The 10,333-nt window shown below is 35.4% G+C and overlaps 1 long non-coding RNA gene across 1 annotated transcript; it reads right to left on the minus strand.

Annotated features, from left to right (window-relative positions):
- Positions 1–1,754: 1,754 nt before the first annotated feature.
- Positions 1,755–9,949, minus strand: LOC115232235. The gene is made up of 3 exons (XR_003883621.2): positions 9,854–9,949; positions 7,431–7,525; positions 1,755–2,956 (listed from the first exon to the last, which is right to left on the minus strand). It is a non-coding gene; the product is annotated as an uncharacterized LOC115232235 (long non-coding RNA).
- Between the last annotated feature and the right edge of the window lie 384 nt (positions 9,950–10,333).

Raw genomic sequence — 10,333 nt, forward strand, 5'->3', positions numbered from 1 at the left:
TACTTTCATATCCCATTGTTAAGACCCTTGCAGCAAGCTATGTATTGGTTTTGCTGGCTTTACTGGTTTCTCTCCCTCTTTCACGAACTTAATTGCGGCAGTTATCTTCTCTTGGTGATGATGATTCTTACACTTTTACTGCTCCAAGGTGTGAGCAAGTATTTGTATCTGCCTTGAGAAAGTGTTATTCTGCACCCTGCCAGGATGTGTGCCAGAGTGCCCCTTTCCCACAAAGTCTACACAGCTGGTCTTCCCTCAAACCCTATCTGTGCAGGTTTGTTGGCGTCGGGAGTGTGTCATACACCGCTCCATCCAGGAGGGAGATTTGCAAAGGCTCCAGCCTCCACAGGTCAGTCCATGAGAGCTTCCTCTTAGGGAGATCCCATTTAGTCCATGCACTCAGAGATACCAACTCCACAGCTCTTGATTTCCTTTAATCTTCCTCCTGGTACCACATTGCTTTCTGAGTCATAACCCGCCTCTCCCTGATGTCTCCTTTCTTCCATTGTTGGATATAGGAAGAGCCAAGTCCCTGGTGACCCCAACATGTAGCTCCAATTATGACGCGTAGCTCCAGCATACCTTCAGCCTGAGCGACAGCGGTGCTAGTTACCCACACCTTGTGGTAATACCTGCATGTCTGACAAGCTCGTCCTTAGAGTCCCTCTACACCATTACATTACATCTTGCTACTTTAAATTCCTCCATTAAATACGAGAGGGGAAGTTGCAGCCTTCCAGACTTTATGGACAGGCCTACTGAAGTGAAGCTTGGGAAACTCCTAGCAATCTTCGGAGGTATTTAGTTATCTTTCTCTCCACCCTTTCCACACTTGTCATTGGAGCATCATACAGCGTCAGCAACTATATGAGGCTTGGGAGCAGTCTGTGTTGGTAGAGCCATGCCCTGAACTTTCCTGGAAGCCCTGATCTATCAATCCTCATCCGCCGCTCCTCTGCTAGCTTTACAATTTTGGTGACAATGATTCACTCTGACAGCGACTTATCAAACATCTTTTCAGGGCATTTATTAGGATTTACCTCTATTGATGGAATGCTCCTTGCACTTGGAGCCTGATTTTGTTGGTTACCTTACTGCCCTCCCTGATTACCATGCTCATCGAAATACTTAGGAAGATGGTTCAATTCATGCATAAGCTCAATGAAGAGAAACAAAACCACTTTATGTTTGTCACTGAATCTCATGCAAAGTAATTATTTGAGACTAGATATCTGTGGGAACTTCTGGATGACAGCAACTTCTGTTGAATATCTTCAAAATGTGAAAAAGTGGATACAAATGAAAGGAAACGATAGGGGAATAAAAACATAAATAAGGCAGTGCTACATTTTAAATTAAGTGCTTCGTTAGTACTTCGTAGCCATACAAGATGTTAAAGGGTGTGAGTTGTTCATACACAACTGTATTACATCTGTTTAGACAACAATATCAACATCATCTGGAGGAAAACACCTACCATCACAAAGTGGCAGACATACACCCACCATTGAATTACAGGTATGATGGTCATCAAGAAAATAAAGGATGCTTCTTTCTGCATTTCACCATCTGTCAGCTCTCTTCACTCCTAATTTAAAACCAAGATTTCTGGTCTCCTACCAACAGAATCTCTATAAATTTAACAGAATCATCCTACCAACTGCTTCCTAACCATGATGGTTCTGTACCAGTGATTCTCAAACTTTTTAAATGTGGTTTCTTTTCATTTACCAAGGATTTCTCAATGTCCCTCACCTTGCTACGACTCTATATAACACATTTTTAATCTCGTTTCAATTAATACCAGATCAGATTAATTTCCCTCTCGATCCTAGTCTTGACATGGGTGACTACTTACCACAGAACCTTCACCAGAATAAGTGAATACTTGATGCTTCACCACTTAGTTTTCTTTACTGATCCAACCGTTGATACATAGCTTCAGTTAAACGCGGGTACACATTCTTTGTGTTTCATATATACATAACCTCATATAATATTTTCCCACAGCGCCCCGACACATGGGTAGTACTGACCTCACTGGGAAATCCTGCTCAATATTCCTGCAGACAATATCTTATCGAGTGACTACCATCCAGTCATTCTAACTTCCAATGTTTCAATTATGAAGTAAAAGTCACAAACAACCATCATATTTGTCCCTTTAGGTATCTTTCATTATTCAATGAACACCAGTACAATTTTATAAAGCCAGATCAAGAGGGGCTTGGTACCTGTGTGACACAACAGTGTTTTCATATGTTTGACAAAATCTGCATAAAATGGTGTAACCCTTGACATCAGTAAAACCTTCGACTGCGTATGGCAAGAGGACATCTTTAAAAGTCACCATTCATCTACGGACTCCATCTGTTTCTCATCTCATCTGAAAATTTCATATCAGAATACTCCCTTGCAGTGTTTGATGATGGGTTTCTCTCTCATTCACATTCCATCTACTTTGCCATGCTCAAAATTTGGTCCAGAATAATATTATTTTCTTCTTAAGGCACAAGGCCTGACATTTTGGGGGAGGGGGCAGTGAATTAGACCGACCGCAGTAGGCAACTAGTACTTAATATTTCGACCTAGAAAGGAGGACAAGAAAACTCGACCTCGGCGGAATTTGATCTGAGAACGTAAACACAGACGAAATACTGCTAAACATTTCACCTGGCGTGGTAACGCTTCTGCCAACTCGCTGCCTTGGTCAAGAATTTTATTATAACATTAATGGCAATTGGAGGAAAGAGAAGAAGAAAGAAATGAAATATTATGGAGAAATATATGCAGTTAGTTTGAAGTTTTCAAATTGTGTATAAAATAATAAAGAAATAGGCAAATTTGAGAAAGCAATAAACAGAACAACTTACTTCGCCTGGCTTCTCCTCAATTAAGATTTTCAATCCTTCCACATCATTAATTCTAATTTTATTAAAGATTGAGTCCATGTCTTCTGAATAAAAGATGACAAAAAAGAGTAAAACAGTTTTTAAAAACTTATAAAATGAGGTAAACAACAATAAACAGAAGTTGATGGTTCTAAAGTATTGCATAAGATAACATTGATATTGTAAATTCAGTTATCTAAAGTATTATTCATAGCTGAATGTTCTTCTTGACACTAATAAACCTAACAACAGTCATTGTGTTGTGTCTCTAGGTTAGATTACAGATAGACTGGTTACTATTAAACCCTCAATATTGGAATGTACAGTCAGTTAATCAGCTACGTAGAGGCAGCGTACATTTTGAGCTATAAATCTGTGGATCATACCCCAGCTACGGTGGAGGGCACTTTATATCAAAGACAAACTGATTCTTCAAAGAAAGGTAAATTTACGAAAAATAGTAAAAGAATCAATGAAACTGAGCTTGTTCAATAAAACCTCCTGTATTGATCTTTGTCGAAACACTAGCAAAGTAGATGAGATCAAATCAGACACTATTAACAAGTGCTTATTTAATAGATTTTTGAAAATATCTTTATGACTATTTCATAATTATTTAATAAATTTCCATTTTTATATATATATATATATATATATTATATTATATATATATATATATATATATATATATATATATATATATATAATATATATATATATATATATATATTATTATATATACATATCTCATTGCCATCATCATTTAACGTCCACTTTTCCTCCATTCATGAGTAAGATGGATGACAGGAGCCGGCCAGGTAGAAAAAACTACCTGGGCTATTGTCTATTTAGGAAAGGGATTTTACAGTTTGATGCTCTTCCAAACATCAACCACCAGTTTTGTCCCACTGTATGACACCTTGGGCAAGTACCTTCTTCTAAATCCCATGATTGATCAAGGCTTCTGAGTGGATTTGAGATAATCTGAGAGAAGCCTATTGTACACCACTGGACAAAATCTGAGGACCAGTGAAAAACTGCCAAAATGAAGTGTCTGTGTGTTTGTGTGAGTGTACGTATGCATATATATATATATATATATATATATATATATATATATATATGCACACACCTGCTTGGGTGTGTGTGTGTATGTTTCCATTTGCTTTTACTGAAAATTGCTCAGCTATGAACGATTAGATTATCATTTTCCCTGTTAATAGACAAACCATTGGAATAAGTGATCCCTTGAACAACAGGTAAGGGTTAATAACATGAAGGGGATCCATATGCAAAAAGAATATGTGTGTCTGTATGTGTCTATAATATATATATATATATATATATATATATATATATATACACACACACACATATATATATATATGTATGTATTCTGTCAGCTAGCCAAATTAATTATGATGATGACTAATTATAACAAATACAGGATTCTGTTTCAGCACAAACATTGTAATTATCTCTCTAATTACTTCCAAACAGAAATTATCTCTTTAATTACTAACCAAACAGAAATAGAAATAGCAGCTTGACAATCCCGTATATGCATAATGCATAAAATTTTATGCATGTGTATATATCATTCTATATATTGATATTTCAAATGCATATATATATACATGTAATTATATATATATATGTATGTACATATTATATATATAGTATGTACATATATATATATATATATATATATATATATATATATATATATATAATATATTATATATATATATATATATATATATATATATACATATATTTATTATACTAATATATACATATTAGAGAGATTGATTGATAGATAGATAGACAGATAGATAGATAGATAGAAAGATAGATAGACGGTAGATAGATAGAGAGAGAGAGAGAGGTAGATAGATAGATAGATAGATAGATAGATAGATAGATAGATAGATAGATAGATAGATAGATAGACATGCGTTAGTGTGTGCTAAAATATTGGTTCGTTTCTTGTTAAATAAATAACATTGTATTTCTGTGATACAAAATTTGTCCACCCATCCTTTGCTTAACACCCACTTGAGTTTACAAGCAAACATATCATGTGTGTGTGTGTGTGTTTGTGTTTGTGTGCGTGTGTGTGTGTCTGTGTGTGATGGCATCCGTTTGATAGCAGATCGTGGAATGTTAAAGTTCCCATTTTGTTTTTCCCTCTTAAGTGCTGACACTCCAAATTTGACCAACTGGTGGATGCTGATAACTATTCCATCGACAAGTTCTGGCCATCTGAAGTGTTTTGTTTTTCTAAACAATTGTTTTCAAGTATTTTTATATTTTTCAGTATAAAACTGAATACATCAACCCCACCCCCGTCACTAACATTATAGTTGTCATCACTATCATCAACATCATCGTGTCATTACATGAATTATTAATTAATATTAATATTGTCCGTTCATTAAAAAATTTCCAGTATTATGCAAATTTTAGGCTAGTTAATATATATTTCAATTGTTAAAAGGCAAATTTACAGCAGTTACAGCGTGTTGAGAATTCTCTCTTCACATAAAAGTATATAAAAACGCCATTTCTGTCCAGTGCCAGGATCACAGACGTTGATGTTTCTAGCACTTTCGCCGTTGAGATGGCGGCGCTAGATACTTGTTGTCTTTATACCTTTTCACCTTGTCGTTGAGCAGTGGAAATATATGAGAAACATATTTCAACTAACCTAGATACAAAGTATGTATATATATATATATGTGTGTGTGTGTGCGTGTGTATGTAATATATATGTGTATGTATATATATATATATATATATATATATATAGTGTGTGTGTGTGTGTGTGTGTATGTATATGTATATATATACATTTTCGTGCCAGCGAAAGTACCACTGAAGCTATATTCCTGGTAAGGCAGCTGCAGGAGAAACACCTACAAAAGATAAGCCCCTGTACCTGGCCTTTGTTGACATGGAGAAAGCTTTCGACAGGGTCCCCCGATCCCTTATCTGGTGGTCAATTAGGACACTAAGGATAGCAGAATAGTTAGTCGTGACTTGTCGATCCTTACTTTGTGTTTTTGTGTTTCATTTACTTTGCTAGGTAGTCGTTGTAGGATCCACTTGTCCCGACTAGCTCGCGCAGATGCGCGAGTAAACGAGTGCGCGCACCAGGACCACTCTTCTTAAATAAATGGTATCCAGTTTTCACAGCGGAGAAATCCACTCTTGTTAAAACATATACACAAAACCCTACCATTTCAGGCTGACTTAACAGAGACCCTACTCTGTATTACCTCCATCTCTGTCCCCCACAAAGCGGCCACGCCCTTGTAAGTTTCATAATGAATACCAAAAACAGGAATTTCCTGATCTCATAATTGGATCACGCATATTTACGATAATTAATATCGTATCATTAATTTATAGACACACAGACAGAGTTTAAGATGGAAGGATGTTCATTCAAGCGTTAAATGGCCCCAAATGAAATTAAAATGCCTTACCTCAGTTTAGTCTTAAACGGTAGCAACGTATCCGGGGTCCCAATAAATTTCAAATTTTCTGTTGCCGGATTTAAGTTCGATGGCAAGTAAGCGGAGATAACTCTCGAAATATAGGCGGGGTTGGGGTATGTGTTAAGTAGCTTGCGTATGAAGCACATGGTTCCGGGTTCAGTCCCACTGCGTAGCATCTTGGGCGAGTGACTACTACTATAGCCTCGGCCGACCAAAGCCTTGTGAGTGGATCTGGTAGACGGAAAGTGAAGAAAGCCCCGTCGTAAATATGTGTATGTTTGGCCGGAGGCTATAGTAGAAATCACTTGCCCAAGCTGCCACACAGTGGGACTGATCTCGGAACCAGGTGGTTGGTAAGAAAGCTACTTACAGCTCAGCCACTCCTACGCCTACAGTCTCAAAGACTGAAAATTATTAGAGTTGTAATTGGCATTAATGTGACTCTTTGTATACTGGGTTCAAACCTTGCTAAGGTCAATTTTTATTTTTATTATGTAAGTGTTGGTAAAAAAAATTACCAGTCTGAAGTGGTGGACATCTGGAATTAGATATTGGACGCGATGCCTTGCAGTATTTAATGTAGTCCTATATTTTATGAGTTGAAATCCCTATATTAAAGTAGACCTATATTTTGTGAGTTGAAATTCGTGAATGGTAAAATTCTCGCTGACTAAGCTTTGAAAAGAAGACGTTATCAAAAAACAATTTTTTGAATTTCACTCAAGATTTAGAAATCCAGTGTTAACTACCTAATATTTTGTATCATTTGATGAACATTTCCAGTTTTTTAATTACCATCAAAGAGATTTTACAAAGATATGACCGAATTATATTTTATATTATATTCTGGAAATGAAGTGTTTCTTTACTTATAAAATAACACCAGAAAATGTTTAAAATGGTGTGTGTGAAAAGAAAACAAATTTATATGAAACAGTATAGTTACGTTTGAAGTAGTTGTAATGAATATTTAACGATGTAAATGTGTTAGTAAGTTGTGTGTTAAACAAATATATATGAAAAGAAAATTATTTACCAAATTCGAATATTATGTTCAGATTCGGGTTGAAGTCCTTTTATCTGAGAAAAATTCAGCGTCCGCTTTGTTCAAACGACGATGAAAATGTGACACTACCAACAGTTAAAAGGAAACTTCTAATGAGACAGGATGTAGTAGGCACGACCTCCTCATGTATATGTGTGTCTGTATGTGTCTATATAAAACACACACCACATATATATATATATGTAAATAACTTATATATATATATATATATATATATATATATATATATACATACATACACACACACACACACACCACACACACAACACACACACATATATATATATATATATATATATATATATATATATATATATATATATATATATATATGTATTCTGTCAGCCCGCCACCTTAATTATGATGATGACTAATTATGGCAAATACAGGATTCTGTTTCAGCGCACAACATTGTAATTATCTCTTTAATTACTTCCAAACAGAAATTATCTCTTTAATTACTAACCAAACAGAAATAGAAATAGCAGCTTGACAATCCCGTATATGCATAATGCATATAAAATTTTATGCATGTGTATATATCATTCTATATATTGATATTTCAAAATGCATATATATATACATGTAAATATATATATATATATATATATATGTATGTACATATATATATATATATGTACATATATATACATGTATATATATATATATATATATACATACATACATATATAGAGAGAGATTGATAGATAGATAGATAGATAGATAGATAGATAGATAGATAGATAGATAGATAGATAGATAGATAGATAGATAGATAGATAGATAGATCGTTAAATAGAGATGCGTTAGAGTGTGTTTCTTGTTAAATAAATAACATTGTATTTCTGTGATACAAAATTTGTCCACCCATCCTTTGCTTAACACCCACTTGAGTTTACAAGCAAACATATCATGTGTGTGTGTGTGTGTGTGCGTGCGTGTGTGTGTGTCTGTGTGTTTCTAATACTCAGTGCAGATGGCATACATTTGATAGCAGATCATGGAATGTTAAAGTTCCCATTTTGTTTTTCCCTCTTAAGTGCTGACACTCCAAATTTGACCAACTGGTGGATGCTGATAACTATTCCATCGACAAATTCTGGCCATCTGAAGTGTTTTGTTTTTCTAAACAATTGTTTTCAAGTATTTTTATATTTTTCAGTATAAAACTGAATACATCAACCCCACCCCCGTCACTAACATTATAGTTGTCATCACTATCATCAACATCATCGTGTCATTACATGAATTATTAATTAATATTAATATTGTCCGTTCATTAAAAATTTCCAGTATTATGCAAATTTTAGGCTAGTTAATATATATTTCAATTGTTAAAAGGCAAATTTACAGCAGTTACAGCGTGTTGAGAATTCTCTCTTCACATAAAAGTATATAAAAACGCCATTTCTGTCCAGTGCCAGGATCACAGACGTTGATGTTTCTAGCACTTTCGCCGTTGAGATGGCGGCGCTAGATACATATGTTGTCTTTATACCTTTTCACCTTGTCGTTGAGCAGTGGAAATATATGAGAAACATATTTCAACTAACCTAGATACAAAGTATATATATATATGTGTGTGTGTGTGTTCTGTGTGTTGTGTGTGTGTTGTGCGTGCGTGCGTGTGTATGTAATAAATTGTGTATGTATATATATATATACATATATATATATATATATATATATATATATATATATATATATCTATATATATATATATATATATGTGTGTGTGTGTATATATTATATATATATATATATCGTGCCAAGGAAAGTACCACTGATGCTATATTCCCGGTAAGGCTGCTACAGGAGAAATACCTAGCCAAAGATAAGCCCCTGTACCTGGATTTTGTTGACATGGAGAAAGCTTTCGACAGGGTCCCCCGATCCCTTATCTGTTGGTCAATGAGGAAACTAAGGATAAATGAATGGTTAATCGTGACTAGTCGATCATTATTTTGTGTTTTTGTGTTTCATTTACTTTGCTAGGTAGTCGTTGTAGGATCGACTAGTCACGACTATCTAGCGCGGTTGCGCGAGTAAACGAGGGCGCGCACCAGGACCACTCTTCTTAAATAAATGGTATCCAGTTTCCACAGTGGTGAAAATCCACCCTTGTTAAAACATATACACAAAACCCTACCATTTCAGGCTGACATAACCCTACTCTGTGTTACCTCCATCTCTGTCCCCCACAAAGCGGCCACGCCCTTTTAAGTTTCATAACGAAAGCCAAAAACATGAATTTCCTGATCTCATAATTGGATCACGCACATTTACGATAATTAATATCGTATCATTAATTTATAGACACACAGACAGAGTTTAAGATGAAAGGATGTTCATTCAAGCGTTAAATGGCCCCAAATGAAATTAAAATGCCTTACCTCAGTTTAGTTTTAAACAGTAGCAACGTATCCGGGGTCCCAATTAATTTCAAATTTTCTGTTGCCGGATTTAAATTCGATGGCAAGTAAGCAGAGATAACTCTCGAAACATAGGCGGAGTTGTGGTATGTTTTAAGTAGCTTGTGTATCAGGCACATGGTTCCGGGTTCAGTCCCACTGCGTGGCACCTTGGGCAAGTGTCTTCTGCTATAGCCTCGGCCGACCATAGCCTTGTGAGTGGATCTGGTAGACGGAAACTGAAGAAAGCCCCGTCGTAAATATGTACATGTTTGGCTCGAGACTATAGTAGAAATCCCTTGCCCAAGCTGCCACACAGTGGGACTGATCTCGGAACCAGGTGGTTGGTAAGGAATCTACTTACCACTCAGACACTCCTACGCCTAGAGTCTCAAAGACTGAAAATTATTTTAGAATTCTCTATCTTATATTTTGTTATATACATATATATATATCATATAT

This window comes from Octopus sinensis, unplaced genomic scaffold (genome assembly GCF_006345805.1).
Source record: "Octopus sinensis unplaced genomic scaffold, ASM634580v1 Contig20104, whole genome shotgun sequence".
Taxonomy (NCBI): Eukaryota; Metazoa; Mollusca; class Cephalopoda; order Octopoda; family Octopodidae; genus Octopus; species Octopus sinensis.